Source organism: Lepidochelys kempii, chromosome 6 (genome assembly GCF_965140265.1).
Source record: "Lepidochelys kempii isolate rLepKem1 chromosome 6, rLepKem1.hap2, whole genome shotgun sequence".
NCBI lineage: Eukaryota > Metazoa > Chordata > Testudines > Cheloniidae > Lepidochelys > Lepidochelys kempii.
Genome location: NC_133261.1, coordinates 7,458,838 through 7,474,690, shown reverse-complemented (window position 1 = coordinate 7,474,690; position 15,853 = coordinate 7,458,838). Strand labels below are relative to the sequence as shown.

At 46.9% G+C, this 15,853-nt stretch overlaps 1 pseudogene; it reads left to right on the top strand.

Moving 5' to 3' along the window:
- The first annotated feature begins 393 nt into the window (after nucleotides 1-393).
- Nucleotides 394-8,271, top strand: LOC140912867 (up-regulator of cell proliferation-like; annotated as a pseudogene).
- The last annotated feature ends 7,582 nt before the right edge of the window (nucleotides 8,272-15,853 follow it).

The window sequence follows — 15,853 nt, the reverse complement described above, 5'->3', positions numbered from 1 at the left end:
TTTCTCTCCTCCCCAAGCTCATGTGACTCAAGAGGGGGGATGGAACTGCATGGACTTGAGGACTGAGGAAAGGCACCATAATGTGCCTAAATAAGCCAACTACCATCAGTTCGCAATTTCAGTAACTGATTTACTGCACACTGGAAAGGCCATGACCACATTATAGAGGAAGAATAATGTATGTAAAATAGGTTTCAGAGTAGCAGCCGTGTTAGTCTGTATTCTCAAAAAGAAAAGGAGGACTTGTGGCACCTTAGAGACTAACAAATTTATTTGAGCATATAAATAAATTTGTTAGTCTCTAAGGTGCCACAAGTATTTAAAATACTTAGTTTTAAAACAATGTTTAATTTTTAATGTTGAACTCCTCAATTTCATTGAAGGTCAGGTAGGATGGGTATCTGAGGTGGACACACATTGAGTATATATCCCAAACAATTGAGAAATGCCAATTTTAGGAAAAAGCAATCCAAAATATTTCTGTGTCCAGTGTATCCATAAGCATTTTTTTAAAGAAATAATGTATTGAGGTTGAGCTGCTAAAAGCATGTTCTCTACCTGTTGATTTGAACCCATCACTTTCCTCTTTGAATCCCTCTGCTCACTCCTCATCTGATATTCAATCAGATTTAAATTATTGGTCACCTTTTCAAGGAAACTCTGTCTCCTACCTAGACAATATCGACAACAAGTGTGTTAAGCCAGGGATAGTCAATAGGCGGACCATGGGCCAAATCCAGACTCTGAGATGCTTTTGAATGGACCCCACAATGTTTTTATTTGTTTATTATCATTATGGTTTTTTAAACATTTTTTTCTTGGAGTCTGGACCTTGACTATACCTTGACCAAGAAATTTGGACCTTGACAAAAATAGGCTATCCCTTCATTAAAGTATATATCACTTACTTTCTCCTCAGAGCACATTCTGTGGTATCTGAGTGCCTGGCTGTCAATAACATATTTCTTGGTATGGTTGGGGAGGTTACTAGATCTATGAAGGTAGGTGTGGTGATCCATGGGTTTCTTGTATATGGTTGTCTGTAGGGTTCCATTGCTGAAGCTGATTGTGGTGTCCATAAGTTGTGGGAAACCTCCAGAGAGAGTTTAATGGATGGGTGGTGGTTGTTGAAGTTGTGGTGGAAGTCTGAGGGAGTTTAAGCTGTCTTCCCATAGGATGAAAATTTCTCAGGTATATCACTAGTTTCATGATGCACTTCTCCAGAAATTCTTCTTCAGGATGACCCATGAAGAGGTTAGCATATTGGGGAGCCATCCTAGTACCCCTGGCTGTTCTCATGCTTTGGACAAAATGTTTATTGTTGAAGGTAAATCTATGACAGGCGAGGATGAACTGGATGAGTTTGGCTATGTGTTTGGGATGGATAATTGATGGTTGTCCATTGTCTTTTAAATATTTGGGGCAGGCAGCTATCCTGTCATTGTGAGGGATATTGGTGTATAGGAAAGTGACATCCATGGCGGCAAGGATGGTATTCTGAGGAAGGTTGTTAATACTGTGGAGTAGAGTAGGGCTCAAATGTACTTGAGCCATCCAGCTCCTGTGAGAGTGGACTGTCTGGAAAGACTCTTGCCCAGGCTTACAGCACATGCACGTTTCAATCTCTTTGGCTCATGAGTGTTTGTACGCAGTGTTCTAGAAAGCAAATGTTTCCTTTAATAGATGTTTTCAGTATTGCTTCCTCAAACGGGCAGTCAGTGCCACACACTGGCTGAAATAAATGCTGAGTGACTGAGATCAAGTAGGGGATGTTGAGCTCAGTGGTGCACAATCCCCTCCATTATAAGACTGCTGATTTTGCAAAATGCTGTGTTTTTGAGGAGCTGTGTCTAGGGAACTCCTTGCTCAAATGACCCTGAAATTTGGGTCACTAACCCTATCCTGTTCCCCCATGAGACAACAAATTTCAAGATAGTCCAAGTAAGCATAGAGATCTTACAGCACTAAGAAGAAATAACATTTAAGTAGAAAGGGCTTCTCAACCTAAACTAAAGCAGAGCTGGTGCTTCATTACAGAATCATAGGACTGGAAGGGACCTCGAGAGGTCATCAAGCCCAGTCCCCTGCCCTCATGGCAGGACCAAGCACCATCTAGACCACCCCAGACAGGTGTTTGTCTAACCTGCTCTTAAAAATCTCCAATGATGGAGATTCCACAACCTCCCTATGCAATTTATTCCAGTGCTTAACCACCCTGACAGTTCGGACATTAGGAAAAATTTCCTATCTAAACTTCCCTTGCTGCACATTTTCTGTTATTGCTTTTTTGTCTTCATTGAGTAATGGGCCTACTCTGTCCTTTGTCTTCCTCTTGCTTCTAATGTATTTGTAGAATGTTTTCTTGTTACCCTTTATGTCTCCAGCTTGTTTGATTTCCTTTTGTGCCTTGGCCTTTCTAATTTTGCCCCTACATACTTGTGTTGTTTGTTTGTATTCGTCCTTTGTCATCTGACCTAGTTTCCACTTTTTGTAGGACTCTTTTTTTTTATTTTTAGATCATGGAAGATCTCCTGGTTAAGCCAGGGTGGTCTCTTGCCACTCTTCCTATCTTTCCTGTGCAGCGGAATAGTTTGCTCTTGTGACCTTAATAATGTCTCTATAACACATAATAAATGGGTTAATTGTTTATCAGGTCCAAATACCCTTACACTGCACTGGAGACATTACCGTACCAGGACTGGCCTGGAGGTGTCTTCGCATTAGCTCCCCATGTTGCAATGTGGGTAAATTTGCTTTGTAAGTAATGACAGTCCTCACAGCTCCCCAAAAGGACAGAGAAAGTAGCGTGAGTGAAGGGACTGATTTGGTCGCTGGGAGGTAAGCAAAGCCACAGTGCTGTTAGCTACACCTGTAAAAGACATGTCCCAGCAAAGAGATGGAGGAAGATATGAAGAAAATCAAAAATAAGTCTTCCCAGAAGGTGTAATCTGCACTGACTGCTGAAAGGGAAATAAAGGGTCAGATCCTCCGGATGAGCCATTGATGCCCAGCAGAGCTCAGGGTGAGGGGTGAAGGCTACCATCACAGCCACCTGATCCTCAGACTGCCAGGCACCAGTCTGATCCTGAGCAGCAGCTTAGAGCAGCCAAGGGATCATTCCAGCTTCTGGGATCACCACAGAGACAGGGTCCTGAGTCTATGCCCCCTCCTCCAGTAGCTGTGAGCTGTGATGTCATAGATCTGGTTATACAGGAAGATTTCCTAGGAAATTTTCAGTTGGCCACTTAAGCCATTTTAAAGTGGACTTTGCACTGCACTGAGGATAAGGATTGGGATCAAAAAATGCAAACCAACCTCGCATTAGCGGAGTTCAAAGTGGGCCAGAACTATGTTTTATTTGTATAGAAGTAATCCCATTGGCTTCATTTTTGTTATGTCAATATAAGTAAGAGAAGAATTGAACCCAGGATGTATAAGTCATCTGTTACTTACTGGGTACTGCTTTTCTTTAAATTACAAACATCAGGCTGTCTATGGAATGAGTAAACTGTATATAAAGTCACCATTTTCTACTCTGAAATTTTGGTTTGTTTTAACTTCCTTCTGCAGAAAGAAGTAAAGCATTTCAAGATGTTCTGTCCAGATTAAACCTGGAGAAGCACAGAAGCATCAAGATCAGGCTGAGGGATGTCCTGGAGATCTGCCCAGAAAACATCAAGAACAAGATTCCAGAGGCATTAGGTGATTTACCTTGGCATTTCCTGAGGAAGGTCATGGCTCTGAATGGGACGGCCAGAAATACAAGCATTGGGCACAAGGCTCCTGCAGAAGAAATGGGTGATTATGAGGAGAAACTGCATATTGATGGCACTTTCTGTTTTAGTGACACTGAGATGAAAATTTCTCTGCAACCTCTTGATGTTCTTTGTGCTCTTCTGCTTTGCTCAGACAGGTTCCTAAAGCAGGAGATCCTGTTCAAAATGTCCATGTGCCAGTTTGCCCTTCCTCTGCTGCTACTCACCCTTGACACCCCCAAGTGCACCCTAATACTGTGGGCCATGAGGGACATTGTGCGGAAGTGGAGGCCGCACTCCCTGGCAGAGAGCAGAGGGTTCAGAGAGGAGAGCCTGGTGCTCACGTCAATGCCAACCATTTCTTTTGTGTGGATGGGGAGCTACAGCTTCTCCAAGTCCCACCTCCTCAATGAGGTTCTCGGCCCCTCCCAGCAGCACCACGATTTCTTTATCAGTGCGGGACATGGAGTCTGGGAACTTCCTTCAGAAAATCGCAGATGGGCTGGTTGAGATTTCCTGGTATTTCCCTGGGGGGACGGAAAATTCTCATCTTTTCCCAGAACCCATTGCAGTTACAAATCTGCATGGAGACATTGAGTCCCACTGGCTACAGTTTAGCTTTTTAACAGAGGTCTCCTTCACAGTGTTCATAGTTACCGAGAGCATCGGTGAGAGAGAATAGGCACTGATATCATCTCGGAAAGAATCCAGCTCTAAATATTACTTCATCCTCAACTGCAAGAATAAGAAACCCAAAGAAACTCTGGGATTCCTTAATAAGCGGTCCTCAGTGTTGAAGCTGAGCAAATCACAGCTACTGGTGAAAGATCATACCATGAATAATGCAGGATTTGTGAAAAAGGTGCAGTCCACCATAGGAACCATAGTGAATTCATCTCCGAAGACAGTGAGTTTGGAAGCCATGGCTGTGACGGCACATGACCTAGGAATCCTGTTGGATGAGGACTGTCAGGCGTGTCAATGTGCGAGCAAATATACTGAAGAAATCACTTCAGAAATAAGAGATGGGGCAAAATACAAAAGGGGAATGCTGAGCCTGCAAGGAGACCGATGGAAAAACTTGGCTAAAGTGGAAGAAGAGATGAGCCGAATGAAAAGGCAAGGGGTCATGGCCACTGAAAAGTATAAATCTGAGCTGAAACAGAAATGGTTAGAGATACGTAGACAGCGGAATCAGTGTGACCGTACTAATGGTTTGACTAAGTTCATCAAGGGAATAGTACAGCTGAAGCCAGTGGAGAAACCTTACTTTCTGAAATGGATGAAATTTAGCCTGGATAATATTGCGAGGGCGAATCTTTCTAAAATGCGGGCAGACTATAAAGAGAAATGTGAAACTCCAGGAGTGGACCGAAAACAGCTGGAGGAATTAGATAAATTAATATCTGACAGTTCCTTGGGGGTGGAGCATTTCATGCATGAGTTGGGGCAGTTCTTTGAAGCTGAATGCTCAATGGTTAAAGAAGGGAAAATGGAAGAAAGCCAAAGACATTTCACCCGTCTCCCAGGCATAGCAGCTGACCTGCTGCTGGAAGGGTTTCCTGTGGAGCTGATCGATGGAGATGCCTCCAACATCCCCATGAACTGGGTAGTAGATGTTCTAACTCATCTCCATATCAGACTAGGGGATAGATCCAGAATGGTGGTTGTAACAGTGCCGAGAGTGCAGAGCACTGGGAAATCCATCCTTCTCAACACCATGTTCGGCCTGCAGTTTGCAGTGAGTAGTGGTCGATGTGTGCAAGGAGCCTTCACGACGCTCATTAAAGTTACAGCAGCTGTTCAGGAGCTGCTTGGCTGTGATTTCATCCTGGTGATAGATGCTGAAGGTCTGAAGGCCCCTGAACTAACAGCACTGGAAGACAGTTATCAACATGACAATGAGCTGGCCACCCTGGTGATTGGACTGAGTGACATCACCATCGTTAACATGGCCATGGAGAATGCCACAGAAATGAAGGATGTTCTGCAAATTGTGGTCCATGCATTTCTCAGAACAGAGAACAGCCAAACTGCCAGTTTGTGCACCAGAACGTCAGTGATGTGTCTGCTCATGTTCAAAATATGAGGGACAGAAAACACCTCCTGGAGCAGCTGAATGAAATGACCAAAGCTGCAGCAAGGATGGAAAAGCAAAGCAGGGAAATGACATTTTCTGATATTATGGAGTATGACCCAGAAAAACACAATTGGTACATGCCTGGCTTGTGGCATGAAGTCCCTCCCATGGCTCCCGTAAACACTGGATACAGTGAGAGTGTGTGTGAGCTAAAGAAATACCTGTTTGAATTCATAGAGAACCGTTCACGGAAAAGAGCTGGAAAGGATATTCCTGATTTTATTGTATGGTTGAAGAGCTTGTGGAAGTCAGTGAAACATGATAACTTCATCTTTAGCTTTAGAAACAGCCTTGTAGCTGAAGCCTATAACCTGCTGTCTGTGAAGTATTCTGAATGGCAATGGGGTTTCGGCAAGGAGATGTATCTCTGGATATCTGAAAAAGAAACTTTTATCTAGAATCAGCTGCCAGAGACACTAGAGGGTGATCTCTTTCACAGCTTAAAAATGGAAGCACAAGGGAAACTACAGCAGGGAGAACAGAAGCTCTTGAATAACTTAGAACAGTATTTGAAAGGTGAAGCTCCAAATTTGAACCTGATAGAAAAGTACAGAGAAGATTTCAAAAGGAGCGCAAATAGCCTCAAAAGAGAACTTGAAAATTATTCAACCAGTAACTGTGAGGAAGCAATTCGAATACGAAGAGGACAGCACAAGATAGACAATACCCAGTCTGGGTACAAGCAGAAAATTGAAGGGGACTCTTGGCTGAATGCCGAAACAGAGAAGATAAACTAGACCATGAGAAACTGAAGAAAGAATTTGAAACGATGTGGCGAGAAACCTTGTCAGAGTTAACGCTCTGTACTTTACAGAAACGTCAAGTTGTTCAAGATATCGATCTCCAGCTGAGAAAGGATCTGAAGCACAGAGGGGCTGCTGTCAGAGAGATACTGCAACATGCAAAAAGCCTGCTGGATTATAGAATGAAGTCTTTCACAATGAAGAAGGAATACTTAAACCTAAAATGGACCAGAGCAGTTGTAGAATACTTCTCACAGGAATGTTACTGTAAAACTGAAGAGCTTGCTCTATCTTTAATGACTGAATGCAAGAAATACATTGAAGAAAAAGTTAAATCCAAAACAGACTATGATGAAACCTATTGTGGAGAACTGCTGCATATGGTTAATGAGAGGTTAAAAGAGGAGGAGATTGAGAAACTTCACACTTCTCCTTTGTTTGAAGTTGACCTGAAGCTTCACGTTTGGGGGAAGCAGCTTGGGCATTTCAGAAGATGCATGAAGATTTTATCAAAGAAAACGATCCTCAGCAACGTCTGGAGAAGCTGAAACCTCATTATTTCTCCATATTTACTGATCTCTATTTGGAAAAGAAAGAAAGCCGAACAAGGGTGAGGAATTTCTGTGATCAGTGTCTCAAACCTGCCCTGGTGGGTTATGTCAACAAAAGGCTCGGACTAGAAATAGTTGACAATATTCTCAGCAGTGAACAGGCCCTTGAATACACCAGCCGAAGCTTCTTTCAGTTCTTTTTGCTAAAGAAGCTGCTGGAAGAGATGAACTTTGACAACTATGTGAAATACATAAATAACTATGAAGAGTTTGTCAAATCCTGGATACAGAGATGTCTGATAGACCACTATGGAGGGAAGGCAAGTTTGAGAGATTTGGAGAAAGGGATTCTATCCAGAATAATAAATAAAATCAAGGGAGTTCTGAAAAACTCCATAAATAAAAACAATAACACAGATTCTGCCTTTGTAGACAGCTTTTGCAAAGAGCTGCCGCAGGACCTGGCCATTTCCAGCAATAGCTTAGTTGGAGTACAGTTTAAAAACACAGCAAAAATTGAGCAGCTTTCTGGTAACATTGAAATCTTCCTTCTGGAGCTGGAACAACAAATCTTAACCCAGTTTAATCATTTGGAACTTGAGACCAAACTCTCCAGCCTGCCAGTGAAACCCCAGGATGAGATCTTCAAGCGAGTGTTTGGCTGTGGGAAGCAGTGTCCGTTCCGTGAAGCCCCCTGTGAAGCAGGAGGCACTGACTATAAAGAGCATTTTGTATCAGTCCATCGACCCAAAGGGTTAGGGAACTTCAGGGATTGTGATTCACAAAAGCTTGAGCATTCCATATGCTCCTCTGATGTGGTTTCCAATCGTGAATTCCGAACTGCAGCCGCAGATGGGAAATTTCATCCCTACAAAGATTACCGCCATTACTACCCAGACTGGCGCATTCAGCCTGATCCCAGCATTGATGCTTCTGATTTCCGGAAATTTGTTTTCAAATCATTCAATGACCAGTTAGCTAGAACGTATGGTGCTAAAGCAGCAGAACTTCCAGGAGACTGAAAAAATATAATGAAAGAGCAGGCGCTGAAGAGCCTAAAGGAAGCATTTTACATGAAATAATAGACATGCCAAGAGTCTATTTAAATAGGATGCACTTCAACAAAACAAAACCCTTAATTTTAAAAAATGGAATATGAACCATTCTGACAGCCTGTACCGTTTTTTAAATTGAAAACGAAAAAAAAATCAATTGCAGGTCACATCTTCCAGTTAGTGCAAGGCTGCTGCACAGGAACAGCCATACCAAAGCAAACTGATAGTCCTTGTTTCCCTGTGTCCTTGCTGAACCAGAATAACAGCCCATCTAGCCTGGTATCCCCACCTCTCTGCAGTACTGGATCAGACCAATCACCCACATAGCCTAGTATCCCACATGCTTGCTGTATTGGATCAGACCTACAGGCCATCTAGCTCGGTATCTCATCTCCCTGCTGTACTGGATCAAACCAGTGATCCATCCTGTCTCTGACAGTGGCCATTACAAAATGTCTCAGTGGGAGGTGCAAGAAACCATCTAATGGAAATTGTATAGAAACGTTTTTAGAGGAGAAGCTTCTTCCTAACATAACTATGTAAACAGGGTCCGAATGAGTTCTCCCATGACAGCTAGCTGGGAGCGGGAGAGACTTTAGGAGCAAATTGTATTTACATGAACTCACCTACTCTGCCTAGATATCCAGCAGATATAGAGGTGTTGCTCAAAGTGATCAATATTGACTTGTGTTGGGTTACAGATCACTTTAGTACGGAATGAAGGGGTAGTGAAATGTTGTTGTCAGTGTTGTTGCATTTATTGTATGACTAAAGGGGAGCAGAACTGTGCTTAACCTGTCTCAAATGAGGGGTCACCCTCAGCTGAAAGGACTCATTAAGCCAGGTGCTCGAATGCCTGACTCCTGTGAACGTAAGAGGGGTGAGGAGAGGTATCTCTGCCAGGAGGAGTGAACTCTCCCTAAGGGTCCCTGGTCTGGTTTAACCTGTTTCTCCCCACTGTTCAGAAGATAGGGCCTTTTGTTATTTTAAGTGCTCAAAAGAGCTGACAATTACTTGTGGCAGGACAGCATTTCTGCCCAGCCTAATAGCTGAAAATCACTAAGGACTTGGCTACACTTGTGAGTTAGAGTGCATTAAAGCAGCCCCGGGCACCCTAACTCACGACACATCCACACTGGCAAAGCACGTAGAGCGCCTGGAATCTGCAGCGGGAGTGCCCCTGCTAATCCACCTCCACCAGAAGCATAATGTTTGGTGCGTCTCGGCTGAAACGCCCCGGCATCAGTGTGAACGAGGTGTTGCATTACTGCGCTCTGATCGGCCTCCGGAAACGTCCCATAATCCCCTTAAGTCAAGTGGCCACTCTTGTCATTGTTTGGAATCGGCTGTAGGAATGCGGATATGTCCTTTCAAAGCTCCGTTTTCTGACAGCTGGCATGCTTATCTGCTCTGGGACAAAGCAAACCATTACTGTGGCTTGCTGCTTGAGAGGCAGGAGGAGGGGAGTCTGCTGCTGTCTGAACTTACAAGACAGCATGCTGACATGCTCTCAGCCCCCCCAAAACCCACTCTCTCTCCCCCCACATACACGCAACACACTCCCTGTCACACTCCACCCAACCCCACCCCATTTGAAAAACATGTTGCAGCCACTTGCATGCTGGGATAGCTACCACAATGCACTGCTCTCTGTGGCCGTTGCAAGAGCTGCCGTTGTGCTGGCATTGTGAACACACAGAAGCGCTTTCCCTGCAGCACTCTCTGAGGGGCACTGCAGCTCCTGGAGCTGTACATCTGACAGTGTAGACATAGCCTAAGTTACATCAGTGAAACTTTCTTTATTCAAGACAAGGGCAGATTCAGGACCCGAGTATTACATAGTAGGAAGTAATTACTTTAGAATAGGCTGTAAACACAGATAAATGATTGGCATGTATGTTGAGTGTTTAAACTGAGTCTCTCCCCCCCAAATAAGAATCCATTGAAGACAATTAAACTGCTATATTTAGAGCATGACTGTCATTTACTCTCCCTATTGTGCATTAAGAAATTAGTATTCTTGTTTTAATGTAATCACGCATAAGAAGCAACAGAAAACCATTTACAGTTAAACAAAATAAACTTCGGAACAGACTTTTTTGTGGTGGCTTATTTATTTTGAAATGTTGCCTTGAAACTTTTTCTTTTATTTAGCCCTGAGAGGAAGGATAGTGGGTGAGGTCAGCAAACATTTCAGGAGATGTGATGCTTCCAAAGTACAAACCCAAGATCCCAAGCGATACAGGACCCCTTAACATTTAAATGAGCCCTTCTGAGAGGCCTGATGCTGATAAGAATGACTGACCTCATGAAAAATGGGCTTTGTTTTCTCATTTAAACACTGAGAAAATTTCATGGAGCCCTGAGCTCTCACTGGGGGGGGGGGATGGGGTGGAGACCCAATGGGGCACAAGTTAGTAACCGCTGTGGTGGGATAGGCAGGGCCAGCTCTGGAGTCAACAGACCCCCAGGTGAAGCAGTTAAACCCCAACCCAAAGACTGGATTTTCCACAGTTACAAGGGAAATTAGATAACTATACACACACACACACAAACAGACTGAAATATGTAGGGTTAGAAATCCCCAGTAACAACATTGATGGCCCAAACTCTCTGCAGTGACCCCAACCCGTGACACTCCCTCTCTGTGTCCCTTCTCGGCAGTGGGGCTGTGAGTGTAGCTGGATTGGGCAGTGGCTCCCTCTACTGTCCCACGGGGGAATCTCTTCTCTTCATTGCCACATGCCACGCAGTTGCGTACTCTATCTGTCAGCCCAGCTGCTCAGTGGATTTGCCCATGTCACCCAGTTTCAATTGTTCCTTTCCACATAGAATCATAGGACTGGAAGGGACCTTGAGAGATCATCAAATCCAGGGGTTCTCAACCTTTTTCCTGCTGAGGCCCCTATAAAAACATCCTATAAAAACAACAGGGGCCGGCAGGGGGGAAGTGTGGGTTCCAGGCCAGGGGGACACACTTGGGCATAGGCATAGTTGTACTTCTATCTTTTTTTTGGTGGCGGGGGGTTAAGGAAGGCCTGGCATGGCTCATCCCAGCTCCACACAGCAGGGTCCAGGGAGGATGTGCCATCTCCACCCCCTGACTCACTCAGGAGGGCACCCAGCTTGTCTGGGCTCTGGGGGAATGCAACCAAAAATATAACTGAAAGGGGGGACTCAGTTCAAAAAGTTTGAAAACCGCTCAGGTGCGGGCAGGAGGTTAGTTAGGGGCTGTGTGAAATGAGGGGAGTAGCTCAGGGTACAGGGAGGGGATAGCTAAGGACTGTGTATGGGCAGGGGGTAGCTCAGGGTGCAGGCAGGGGGTATCTATGGGCTGTATGCAGGCAGGAGGGCTTCCAGTGCAATGCCCAGCTTCAGGGGCAAGGCACTGGGACTCCCGGCTTCAGCCTCCCTGCTGCTCCTGGCTTGTGGGGGAGGGGAGGTTTGACGGCTCGAGCACCGCGTTGCTCCTGGCTTGGAGGGGATGTGGGGACCCTGCCAGCTTCAGCCCCACCTAGCTTCTGGCTGTGCCACTCCCGGCTTGGGGGGGATGGGGAGGGCACCGCGGGCTTCAGCCCCGCGCTGCTCCTAACTAGGGCAGGGGCCCACTGGCTTCAGACCCGCACTGCTCCTGGCTTAGAAGGAAGGGGGGGGGCAGGCTTCAGCACTGGGGCTCCAGGTTTCAGCCGTGGGGCTCCACGGACCCCTGGAAAGGGCTCACTGACCCCCTGCTGAGAACCACTGATCTAATCCAGTCCCCTGCACTCATGGCATGACTAAGCATCATCTAGATCATCCCTGACAGGTGTTTGTCTAACCTTCTCTTAAAAATCTCCACTGATGGAGATTCCAGAACCCCTCAGGCAATTTATTTCAGTGCTTAACCACCCTGACAGGAAGTTAGCCATTGATAGCTACTCTCTGGAAATGGTTTTCCACCAGTTTTGCACGCATCTTATAGTAGCTCCATCTAAGTTGTCTTTCCCTAGTTAGTTTGTTTATGAGAAGGTCAGGTGAGACTGCATCAAAAGCCTTACTACCGTCAACATATAGCACATCTACTGCTTCTCCCCATCCACAAGGCTCGTTACCCTGTCAAAGAAAGCTATCAGGTTGGTTTGACACGATTTGTTCTTGACAAATCAATGCTGACTATTACTTATCACCTTATTATCTTCCAGATGTTTGCAAATTTAGAGCTTAATTATTTGCTCCATTATCTTTCCAGGTACAGAAGTTAAGCTGACTGGTCTGTATTTCCCCAGGTTGTCCTTATTTCCCTTTTTTTAGATGCCCTTTTTCAGTCTTCTGGAATCTCTCCCGTTTTCCATGACTTTTCAAAGATTATCACTAATGGCTCAGATATCTCCTCAGTCAGCTTCTTGAGTATTCTAGGATGCATTTCATCAGGCCCTGGTGACCTGAAGACATCTAATTGGTCTAAATAATTTTTTACTTGTTCTTTTCCTATTTTATCCTCGGATCTCACCTCATTTTCACTGGCATTCAGTATGCTAGATGTCCAATTACCACTAACCCTCTTCTTGAACACTGAAACAAAGAAGTCATTAAGCACCTCTGCCATTTCCACATTTTCGATTATTGTTTTTTCCCTCTTCATTGAGTAATGGGCCTACCCTGTCCTTGATCTTCCTCTTGCTTTTAACGTATTTGTAGAATGTTTTCTTGTCACCCTTTATGTCTCTAGCTATGATCTGTTTTGTTCCTTGGCCTTTCTCGTTTTGTCCCTACATACTTGTGTTATTTATGTTCATCCTTTGTCGTAATTTGACCTAGTTTCCACTTTACGTACAACAATTTTTTGATTTTTAGATCATTGAGGATCTCCTGGTTAAGCCAGCATGGTCTCTGGCTATACTTCCTATCTTTCCTATGCAGTGGAATAGTTTGCTTTTAGGCCTTGTTGTGGGGCAACTGCCCCACTCCAGTAAAACAGGGGTTAAAAGCATCCCTGGAGAGGGCTGTAGCTGGGCTAGGCTGATTCGGGAAGCAGCCACAGCTGTGGCCAGCTCAATCAGGGTCCAGCTGGCCCTTATAAGAGGGCTTGGGGCCAGAAGTGAGAGGAGTATCACTCTAGCCCTGGAGGGAGAAGGGCTAGCTGCCTGGGAGCACTGTACCTGAAGTGGAGCAGTGCTGGGGAAGGGCAAAGGGAGCAGCAGCCTGGTAAATCCCCAGGCTGAGGCCTTGTTGAAGGCCTAAGAAAGGTACTGGGGAGGCAGAGGGGCAGCCTGGGGATAGGCAAAGGCAGCAGGTCCTACCCCCTCGCCAATGATGAGTAGCCATTACAGACTGCAGTCTGCCCCAGTGAGCAGGGGCTAGATGATGACTGGCAGTAGCCACTGAGGCAAGGTGGGTTTAGAGGGTTGGGGGTTCCCCTGGGAGGGGAGACCCAGAGTGTGGGGGTACAGCTAGGGGGCAGCACCCCAAGGTAAAAGGGCACCGAGGTCCAGGAGGGAGATGGGGGCCCTAAGGCAGGCAAGACACCAGCCTGCAGAGGGCGCTCCCAGTGCTGAAGAGCTAACTTCCAAGATGACCAGCAGGAGGTGCTGTGCCGGTGAGACTTTGCCTTGCTACAGGCACATAATAATGTCTCTGAAAAACTGCCAACTCTTGAACTGTTTTTCCCTTTAGACTTGCTACCCAGGGATCTTACCTACCAACTCCCTGAATTTTCTTAAGTCAGCCTTCTTGAAAGGTAGCACCTTGCACAGACACATTGAATGTTGCCTGACATTATCAAGCTCTTTCTGAAATTCCTCACAATCCACCCAAACAAAAGAATTCGGTGGCCCGGGCAAGTTTTCCTATCTCAAGTTTTTAGTCCATTATTCCAGGTCAATAATAAACACACAGAACATGACCAATCCTAGTGTTGCCACTCAGGGCCTCCCACTCTCCAGGTGATCATTAATTCCCACCTCTCCCCATCCAATTCTTACACCTCACATATGGGCTCTGTCTCTCCGATGCTCCCAGCACTGGGCTCTTCTCCCCTCCTGCTGCTGCACTGAGGCTCTCCGGCCTCCCTCCTTTGGGTGGCTCAGGTCTCCCTCCCCACAGCTCGGCCTGGGGGTGATGGGGCAACAGGTCTCCTGGGGCAGGGAAACTGCAGGGGCTAGGGTGACCAGATGTCCCAATATTCAGGGCTTTTTCTTGTATAGGTGTCTATTACCCCCCCCACACACTCTGTCCCGATTTTTCATACTTGCTATCTGGGCACCCTAGCAGGGGCTGGGGCTGCAGTGCAAGCAGCCCCATCCTGCGAGTTTCCCACCCCAGGGCAGAGGGGCCCAGCTGGGCTGATTGGGGGGGGCAGGGGGAAGCAGCAACAGTTCCTGTAATCTGACCTTTCCCACACCCTCCCCCCACAAATCTCCCCATGGGTCTTCTACTAACCCCCCCAAATCGTCTCTGCTCCCCTGAATCCGCCTCCTGACACAATGCCTCACCCTGCACCTCCTGCCCTTCAGTCCCCCCCAAAAAGCCTTTTCCCCCTCCTGCCCCTCATGCCCCCTGAACTGCCACCTGCCGCCTCCTGCTTCCATCTCCTTCGCTTGCCCTTTGGACAGCACCCGCCCCATTCTGCTCCCTGCCCTGAAGCAAACAACCCCCCGCCCTTTGGCTTGATAACACCCCTCCCCTGCTCCAACCTCTGTGCCCCCAGCCCCAAACCGCATGGGGCTGGGAGGAGGAGAAAGTCCTTGCCGGCTAATAAAGCCAGTTTGTGCCCCACAGCCCTGCCTTGGGGAGGGAGGGGATCAGCCTGAACTTCTCCCCCTCCCCAACACTGACCCCTGTAAACTGCCCCTGAACTTCCCCCTCCTCAACAATCCCCTCAACTCTGCCCCCCAAATCTACCCCGTGCCTGGACTCTGCCCCTCCCCCATCCTGGCCCCCTCCTCAGTCCCCCTAATGAGCCCTGTATGAACCCCCAACCCCCTCTGCTCCCCTGAACCCATCTCCTGACCCCTGCAGCCCCTCCTGCACCTCATCCCCCCTGAACTGCCCCCTCCCTTTCCTAGTGACCCCCAGCTCCACAGGGTGACTCTGCTGTGTCGGTTTAACTGTCACTCCAGGACATGCCAAGCTCCCCTCCCCCCTTACAGCCACCTGGGCCCTCATTAGCCTCGGGGGTGGGAGCTAATTTGCACAGAGGATAATGGAGCAGCCAATCAGGGGCTGGCCTGGGTGCCGGGGGGGCTATAAAGGGCTCCTCAGGGCTTCCAGACCCCTGGGCAGGGCTGTGGCTGTGCTGGGAGCCCGGGCTGCAGGGTCAGGGAGGGGTCTGGGCCCAGCCCCAGAGCCGGCAGGGGAAGCGGGAGGCTCTGGTGCTGCGCAGGGTGGGGCAAGAGCTGGGTACAAGAGGCCCCAGTCACTGCAGCTCCCCCTCTGTGGGGCTCCAGGGGAGAGGTCTGGAGCATTTGTCACACGCTTGGGATCCCCCCTGTAAGGGAGGACAAACTGGGCTTCATTCATACCCCAGTCTCAGTCATAATGCTGGGGTAACAGTGGGGGCCCCTTTCATAAATCACCTCATTATTTTTAGCTCTTTGTTTCATGGGTTTCAAGCCTCCCACATTCTCATTCA